The sequence below is a fragment of the Pinus tabuliformis genome, chromosome 5_2 (genome assembly GCF_031772625.1).
Source record: "Pinus tabuliformis cultivar Carrire ecotype Pingquan chromosome 5_2, CPIR1, whole genome shotgun sequence".
Lineage (NCBI taxonomy): Eukaryota > Viridiplantae > Streptophyta > Pinopsida > Pinales > Pinaceae > Pinus > Pinus tabuliformis.
In genome coordinates this window covers 218,435,527-218,444,747 of record NC_142306.1, presented here as the reverse complement: position 1 = coordinate 218,444,747, position 9,221 = coordinate 218,435,527, and positions in this window count along the sequence as shown.

The window sequence follows — 9,221 nt, the reverse complement described above, 5'->3', positions numbered from 1 at the left end:
TAATACAAGAATATGGGTGTCTCAAAGGACAGATCTGATAGTAAATACAGAATCAGAAGATAGGAATTAGCCAAACATGCTCTTTCCCAAACACTAAACAGTGAAATTTGTACCTTATACAGTACTTTCCCTAATTGGCCCTAGTGGTCCTTTAAACTTGCATGGATAATTTCGACGTGAAGATGACCTCAATTGATTCTGAAACCTCTGCCATTAGACTCAGAAGGTCGAATATAGCAGACATAGCCTTTTGAATCACCAAAAACGGATGCACATAGCCTCCAAACAGCTCAAGCACTGAAATGGCCCTAGTGGCCCTGAAAGCTTCCCTAAAGCTAAACAGTGAGAAGAATGCCTCAGAAGGAAAAACAAGCTGTAGAAATGGATTCAGAATGCTGAAAACCTTCAGGAATGACCTTCGTTCCACATTCAATGGCTGCGCAATTCCCAATGTAGCTCCCAAACTGATTTGGCCCTGGTGGCTCCTGGAACTTCCACGAAGCTAAAACACCTACAAATGACCTCAGATGGATGTGAAACCTGTGCCAATGGCTTTAGAAGGTCGAAGAGACCCAAAATCAAATTTTTTTTTGTCCAAAACGGACTTTCCTAGCCAAAGTTATGGCCATTTAATGATCCCCTCCAGTTTAGCCTAAAAGAACTCCAGCTAACTTTAGTTAATGTCCAGTTAGCTCCGCCAAATCTGGCGCCACCGCCAAAAAATCTGCCAGTCTAACTGTTACTTAACTGCCCACAAATTCCGCATGTGACCACATTGCACTTATTCTTGGATTGCGCATTGGTGGTTAGGTTTGGCCCACGGTTCTCGGCCCAAGGTCATATGGTATGGGAGGGGCTGGCTGCTTTCCTTTCCAGCCAATGAAAATTTAAAGTTTTTAAACACATAAATCCACCACATCACAAAGATCGCCTCCATAGCCTAACGGTAAGGCGGAGGGCTTGTGGCAGGCAGGTCATGAGTTTGAACCTTGCCCATGCCAACCAAAATTTTTTACAACGCGCCCATATGTCTGCTGACGTCATCTGAGGGCCACGTGGCGGCCTCCGGGCCTGCCACGTGGTAGATTTCTATTGGCTGTGCAAAGGGAATATTCCCTAGAATATTCCAAGGAATATTCTATGGAATATTCCTTTTTAAATTTTTTTTGAAAAATTTCAAAATTCCAATGTTATTGACAAATTCTTCTTTTTGCCATAACTTCCTCATACGGCGACCGTTTTTCGAACCGTTTGCGGCACCGGAATCAGGAAGATGAGCTCTATCTGGTTTTTTAGGTTCCAATCAGTTCTAAAAAATTTTATTTTTGACCATTTTACGACACTTGGTACTGAGCCCCTGATCACACCTCCCAAATGAGAAGGCTTTTGGTCCCCAAAAGCTCACTGAATCTCTGAACTGAACTGTACAACACTTGAGGAATAGAAATATCCTCTTCCATTCAGCAAAAAGAGCATACTGATGCCAAAATGTCCTGCCTTATCAATTGTCGTCATGGCGAATGTTGCTGCATAAACCAAGTACTTGTCGAATCCCGACCAAGCTTGTTCGCCAGACAAACTGAAAGTTTGCAGAAACTAGCAATGAAACTTGCTGATATGTGAGCTGAAATATTCTCCTAAACATGTGGGCTTGCCAGTTGTCATGATGCCCATCCATGGCACCTCTGCTCCAAAAGAAGAGCTGCCTCCCAAATGAGAAGGTTTTTACAAAGATGAAACACTTCATCATTTCTCCTCTTTACAATCTTGGAGATCAAATTAACTTTTTCCAAGTCAATATTACATTACATGCATGGTTAAAAACAAAGTAATCAAACCTTCAAGTTAATCACACATACATGTTTAAAATACAAGGAAATCATCATGATCCCTGTGCTCATGCATATCATTCTCATGCATGCATTTTATTCTTCAACTTTCTCTTAAGTACAATCGTAAGTACAAGATCCTCGATCACATGTACATGTACTTTCAAAGTTGAAATGAATATAACTTTCGCTGCGATAGAGTGAGTCTCATACTCAGCTTTCCATCCTGCAACTTACATTCCCTTAACATAGAAATGCATTCAATCAAAAGACATGCAACTTTAATTGGATAAGAATTCTAACCATTTCTTGCCAATCCATTTCAAAGGCGCTTCCTTTAACTGCACATCAATATCAACATGTGTATCATCCTGACACATATCAATAATGGAAACTTCCTTCCCATTCTTGCCATACTCTTTCTCCAATTTCTTCAATTTTCGTGGAAGCATTGTTGGATTCAGAGTCCAACACCTTTCAGCAGTATGTCCTTGCTTATGGCAATAAGTGCAACACATGTTCATCTTTTTGACAGCATGATTTGCATTGTTCATTAGAACTTTGGCTTCTTGCCTCCTTTCCTTCAAAAGTTTCCTGTATGTTGCCATTCTTTTCCAACATCTAGAAACACTGTGGTTAAACAAACCACAAAAAGAACATGCAATTCTTTTCCAATGCTTGTGTGGAAATTTTCCATGCTTTACATGATCAAAGGAAATATGATTGAAATCAGATTTATACTTTTCCCTTTCACCTTCATTACCTACATGAGGAGGTGAATCAAACGAAGAAGAAGCTCCTTTTGGAACACCATGAATCCCTTCAATGGTTTTAGAGCTTTCACAATTCTCTTGTTCAAGTGCATGCTTATGCACACCTTCTTCCTGCAAAGCATGTTTCAAACTATTGCATTCCTCAAGGATGCAACCTCTACAACCTTGAGATAGAGAACCTGAAATGAAACTCCTTCTAGGAACTGTTTCAATTGCCTTCATGGCTGCTTTGGAACATTCTCCATAAGATTGTCCATAACCAAGACCCAAATTCTTAGGCCTTACCTCAACCATTATTGGCTCAACTATACCCTGTGCATGTTTTCCCAATCCTTTTCCTTCATATCCCATTTTGGACATCAACTTGGACCCTATGCCCTTGGTATGTTTCTCAAAATAACCAACATAAACATTCTTATCAGAATTTGAAGACAAACTAGAATTGTTTACCTCTTCTTCAAGCTGATACTTGGCTAAGGCTTCTTTGGCAACAAGGAGTTGTGCCTCCAAATCATACATCCTTTCCAGCTTCATGTTTGCAATATGAAGTTGGCCTTCCATTTCCTGCAATTGGTTAGAAAGCAACTGATTCTCTTCCCTCATGGAATTCAACTGCTCTTGAAGTCTAGAGCTCTTTCTTTCATCCTCATACATTTCTCTCACCATATTCATCATGATGAAAAATTCTTGCTTCAAGCCTTCATCAAAGAATCTTATGAAGGAGGATGATTTTGAGAACTCACTTATGGAAGTTGTCATTATAAAAATGAACAAAAGAGCTTCAGCAAACTCAAACAACAAGTAGTTTGCAGAATAATAAAGCAGTCAATCTTCAACACTGCTTAAGACACCTTTCAAGCTACACAATCAAGCTAGTGATGTCAGTCAAGCAAACCTAGTGCTCTGATACCATCTGATCTAAAAATGGAATGTACTTGTTTAAGGGTGCAAGGTATCCATTTCCAATAATTTCAACTGTGAGCTAGACACTCCAAATGACCTCTAAAAATGTATAAACTTCTTATTTCTTATACAGAGATAGACTGTAGGGGCATTCACCGGACATGTCACCTCTAAAAAGAGGATGAGTTCCAGAGGCTACCTGGCCCTCTACAGGCTCTGCCTAAAGAAATAAACAAGTAAACACTTAGAAGTCTTTGACATACACAAACTTGAAGTTTAATGTCCTTGCAGAATAAGACAAATAACTTTCTGCAGCTGAATAGGTGATTATGTGTGTATGCAAGTTATGTATATTTGCTGTTTAATACTTTATATCAGTTTTGTTTAGCATATCATATTCAGCAAATAAAGACATCAAAATGATAAAGCAGTTCACCCCCTCCTGGGCTACATCTGCTGGACCAAGTCTCTCCAACTAGGCTTGTCCTCTTGTATTAAAATTGCTACAAAGGTTAATAAAAGAATATGGGTGTCTCAAAGGATAGATCTGACAGTAAATATAGAATCAGAAGATAGGAATTAGCCAAACATGCTCTTTCCCAAACACTAAACAGTGAAATTTGTACCTTATACAGTACTTTCCCCAATTGGCCCTGGTGGTCCTTTAAACTTGCATGGAGAATTTCGAGGTGAAGATGACCTCAATTGGTTTTGAAACCTCTGCCATTAGACTCAGAAGGTCGAAAATAGTAGACATAGCCTTTTGAATCACCAAAAACGGATGCACATAGCCTCCAAACAGCTCAAGCACTGAAATGGCCCTAGTGGCCCTGAAAGCTTCCCTGAAGCTAAACAGTAGGAAGAATGGCTCAGAAGGAAAAAAAAGCTGTAGAAATGGATTTAGAATGCTGAAAACCTTCAGGAATGAGCTTCGTTCCACATTCAATGGCTGCACAATTCCCAATGCAGCTCCCAAACTAATTTGACCCTAGTGGCTCCTGGAACTTCCACGAAGCTAAGAAACCTGAAAATGACCTCAGATGGCTGTGAAACCTATTCCAATGGCTTCAGAAGGTCGAAGAGGCCCAAAATCAAAAAAAAATTCGTCCAAAACAGACTTTCCTAGCCAAAGTTATGGCCATTTAATGATCCCCTCCAGTTTAGCCTAAAAGAACTCCAGCTAACTTTAGTTAATGTCCAATTAGCTCCGCCAAATTTGGCGCCACTGCGAAAAAATCTGCCAGTCTAACTGTTACTTAACTGCCCGCAAATTCCGCATGTGACCACGTTGCAGTTATTATTGGATTGTGGGCTGGTGGTTAGGTTTGGCCCACGGTTCTCGGCCCAAGGTCATATGGTATGGGAGGGGCTGGTCCCTTTCCTTTCCAACCAACGAAAATTTAAAGTTTTTAAACACATAAATCTGCCACATGACAAACACCGCCTCCATAGCCTAATGATAAGGCGGAGGGCTTGTGGTAGGCAGGTCATGAGTTCGAACGTTGCCCATGCCAACCAAAATTTTTTACAACGCGCCCATATGTCTGCTGACGTCATCTGAGGGCCATGTGGCGGCCTCCGGGCCTGCCACGTGGTAGATTTCTATTGGCTGTGCGAAGGGAATATTCCTTGGAATATTCCAAGGAATATTCTGCGGAATATTCCTTTTTAATTTTTTTTTTTAAAATTTCAAAATTCCAATGTTATTGACAAATTCTTCTTTTTGCCATAACTTCCTCATACGGTGACCGTTTTTTGAACCGTTTGCGGCACCGGAATAAGGAAGACAAGCTCTATCCGGTCGTTTAGATTCCAATCAATTCTAAGAACTTTCATTTTTGGCCATTTTACGACACTTGGTACTGAGCCCCTGATCAACTGGGGAGAAAAGTTTATTTGTTTGTTAGTGATCTTGCTTATAAAATACAGATGGAACCTGAAGTTATGCCAGGAAGCCTTCAAACTGCACATTGCTTTGCGAGTGCATAAGTAGATAAAAGTTGCTTCAGTCAATCTCTAGTCTAGTCTTATAAGCTGAGCATCTGACTTGCAAATTTCCCCAGTACATGTATCAAGTTAGATCTGATTGTTGATGGTGGACAATGATCAAACACCGGAAAGGTTGGAATCATTCACTTGGAGATTCCAAATCAGTTTCAAGATCAGATGTTGGAATCATTCACCTGGAGATTCCAAATCAGTTTCAAGATCAGATCTAAGGACTCCATTGGAGGATGAACCTGACCAGAAGAAACATGAATGGACAATATGGAAAGATCAGGTATTCGAGTTGGAATTGCATCCAAGACATTTTGTTCCCTTTTCTAAATTATTTCTTCTCTTTTCCTGAGAATGTCAAGAAGGATTTGCAAAGTATACTATGCTTGAGAAAAGATCCCAGGCTTGCAGTTTATTATTTCCCTTTGAATATTGTGAATACCAAAGATTTGCATGCCTTTGACCTTTCTTCTGAATCTTGTGATGACCGTCTTAAAACTGATGAGCCCCAAGAGACCAAGACTGATTCTACACCTTTTGTACATACCCCTATACCTTGTAAAATTCCAGATCGATACAAGCCTTTGATTTTACCTCCTATATCCCATGCTTTCCCTAAAAATCATGACCTATATCTACCAAGATTTGATGGTGAACGCGAAAACATCACTGCTAAGAGACATGTATTGAATTTTGAGTCCTTTCTTGACCTTTTTGAAGTTGATAGAGAGGATGTCAGAATTAAGCTTTTTGCTCTTTCTTTGCAAGGCAAAGTCAAGAGTTGGTTCAAAACCCTGCCTGATGCGAGCATCTCAGATTTCCAGTAGTTCGTCAAAGTTTTCCTTGACAGGTGGGTGGTCAGAAAAAACCCTTTCTCAATTATAGAAGAATATAACCAGCTGAAATGACTGCCAGGGGAGACAGTAGAACAATTTTCTGCTAGATTTAACCAAGTTTATTTTTCAATGCCGGTTAACCTAAGACCTCCTCTTGGATCCGCTCTCTTGCACTACCCAGGTGCCTTTGATCCGGAAATGGAGTTTTAGCTGAGAGAAAGGAATCTTGCAACACTTGAAGAGATGCAAAATAATGCAGTAGATGTAGAGGCTCATTTGCTAATTCGGAGGGCAAAGTTGAAGGAAGAATAGGTGAAGAACATAGATCCAGAGGAATCAACATCTTTAGAGGTAAAGCTTGACATTTTGGCAAGTGCAATGGAAGAGATGATGCAAAAGATCAACACAAGGAATGAGTATAATGTTCAAGCCCATGGCTCGTTGATTGAAGAAGAAAAAGTTGCTGCTCCAAAACATCTTCTTTCTTATCCTAGTTGTCATAGATCTGATAATGATTGTTTTATAGATCATCTTGGAGAAGAAAGATCTGTTGATATGACATGTATGCTTGATGGTGTGTTTTATACTGATGATTTGCCTCAGTTTGATCAGTATGATGATGATTATGTTCTCCAAACAGAAGCTAATCGTGCAGACAAACAAGTAGCTAGTTTGTGGGAGAAGGAAGTTCATTTTCAGCAGCTCGAATACAGTGATCAGTCGATGCATATTAGCTATGACAGTGACAAGGAAAGTGTAGCAAATTTTGAAGTAAGTGAAGGATCTTTGCCTTTTTGTTTTGCTTCGTTTCAGTTCATTAGAGACAACATTCATGCAATCAGAAATCAACTGTCGACAAGTATTGATTTGGACCATCTTGAGGGCAATGAAAACCTTGTTCAAGACTTTTCATATCCAGCGTTGAAACCCCTGAATCCCATTGATTTTCAAATTGCAGATTAAGACTTGGAAGCTAGACCATATGATCAAATGATGCAAGATGATTCCATACCTTTCTGTTTTGAATCATTTCAGTTTCTGAAGGGAAAACTCCATAGTATATCTTCAAATGAGCAGCCTATAGGAAATCATGTAATCTCATCGGAACCAATAGAAAATGGGTTGCAACAGTCTTTTCAAGTTTTTCATGATCCAATAGCTGATGTGTTGGATGATGTCTGCAGTCAAAGTCCTTCTCCATTGACTACATGTGAGCTTGAAATGTGTGCTGATATAAACTTGATCCAACAGCTGGTTTCTTTGTCATTTTCAGCAGGAGTCTCGTCACAAAGCTCAGATCAAAGTTTTCATTCATGGTATGAAGAGAAGAAAAGTAATCCATTGGATGAGCTAAGTCCCAGTGTGCATGAATTTCAAGATCCTTATGCAGTGTTTTTGGAGGCGGATAGAGAATCCATAGTATTCAACGGATTTCACAAGTTTTCATGGGAGTTTCCTTTTAGTAGTTCTCTCTTGTTGTTCATAAGCAAGCACTTGCGGAGAATTCAAACAACAGTTGGAGTACTTACTTGGTTGCATTGGTTGTTTCATTTCACTTGATCAGGTGATGAATGAAACTGTTAGAGTAGGTTTTGATGAATAAGCTCTACTTTGAGCATCATTTCCAGTTTGTCAGTTGTGTTTAAGTATCGAGTCAGTTGAGTGAGAGTCAGTTTGTGTCGTCAAGTCATCAATTTTCAGTCATGCATTTCAGCTTGAGTTTTTGACTCCATTGCCCAATGGATGAAGACACTGTTTGCTTTCCAAAGATCTATAGTTCTTAGCACCTCTAAGGAGCTACCATCCCCATTGCAGCCAATGTTAGTGTCGGTATCTTCATCCCTCCGTCAGAGATCAAATCCTCTTGTTGCATTTCATATTAGGTGTCCCGCCTAGTCATTTGCATTCAATTAGGCGCGTGGATCATCTAACGGTATTGGCATTCCTACAGTTTCCCTCATGTTATCTACCTGCTGGCTCATGTTTGTTCATCAAAGCATATACAATCATCTTTTTGTATTAAAGATTGCAAAGGTTTTTGTTTTAGGGTTTCATTGTCATTAGGTCTAGGGTTTCATTAGGGTTTCGTCAAAAAATGTTTCAAAGTGACTAATAACAACCAGTAGGCCATGAGGAGGTTTCAACATCAATAAATTTCATCATCAAGTGTTCGAAAATGTGTTTTCCCTCAAAACTCTATTTTGAGGAAAAAATAGAGTATTTTTCTTTTATTGTAAAAAAATCATGAAATTTTGTTTTCTTCATTGTATATCACTCCATCTACAACCCTGGTTTCTTTCCTTAGCCCCAATAGTTCCAAATCCTGCAAAACAAGCAAAGCTCAGGTCATTTAGTTCATCACAAAGCTCAAATGAAGTGAAAACGTCCAAAAAACAGACTTTGAAAATAAAGTCATTTTCAAAACATTATGAAAGTGGATTTTGCAAAATTAAGATTTAAAAGCTCCATATATAAATCATGTCTCTAAATGTTTAAAGCTCATTTGCACTCCAAGAGCAAGGAGGAAGCAAGGCAAAGTGATTTTGGTGAGAAAGTGAGAAATTTGGGTGAAAATTGCTCCAAGTCGCTGGGCGTGGCGCATTGGGCAGGAAGCGCGACACACATATTAGGTGCGGCGCATTGGGCCGCATTTCTCAGTGCAAAAAGACACAGGCGCGGCGCATATGCTGTGCGCAACGCGTTGGGTTGGATGCATGGCGCACATAGCCAGAGAGCCCGAAAACTACCAGAACTTGCTCCAATCGCCCAAAATGCATGGATTGTCACTTGTCCAAGTAGGTTGACCCTTTGTCATTTCTCTTCATCCAAATTTGATGGTTGTTTGATGGTGTTTGTTGCATGGTGAATGTTTAAAGGAAAAC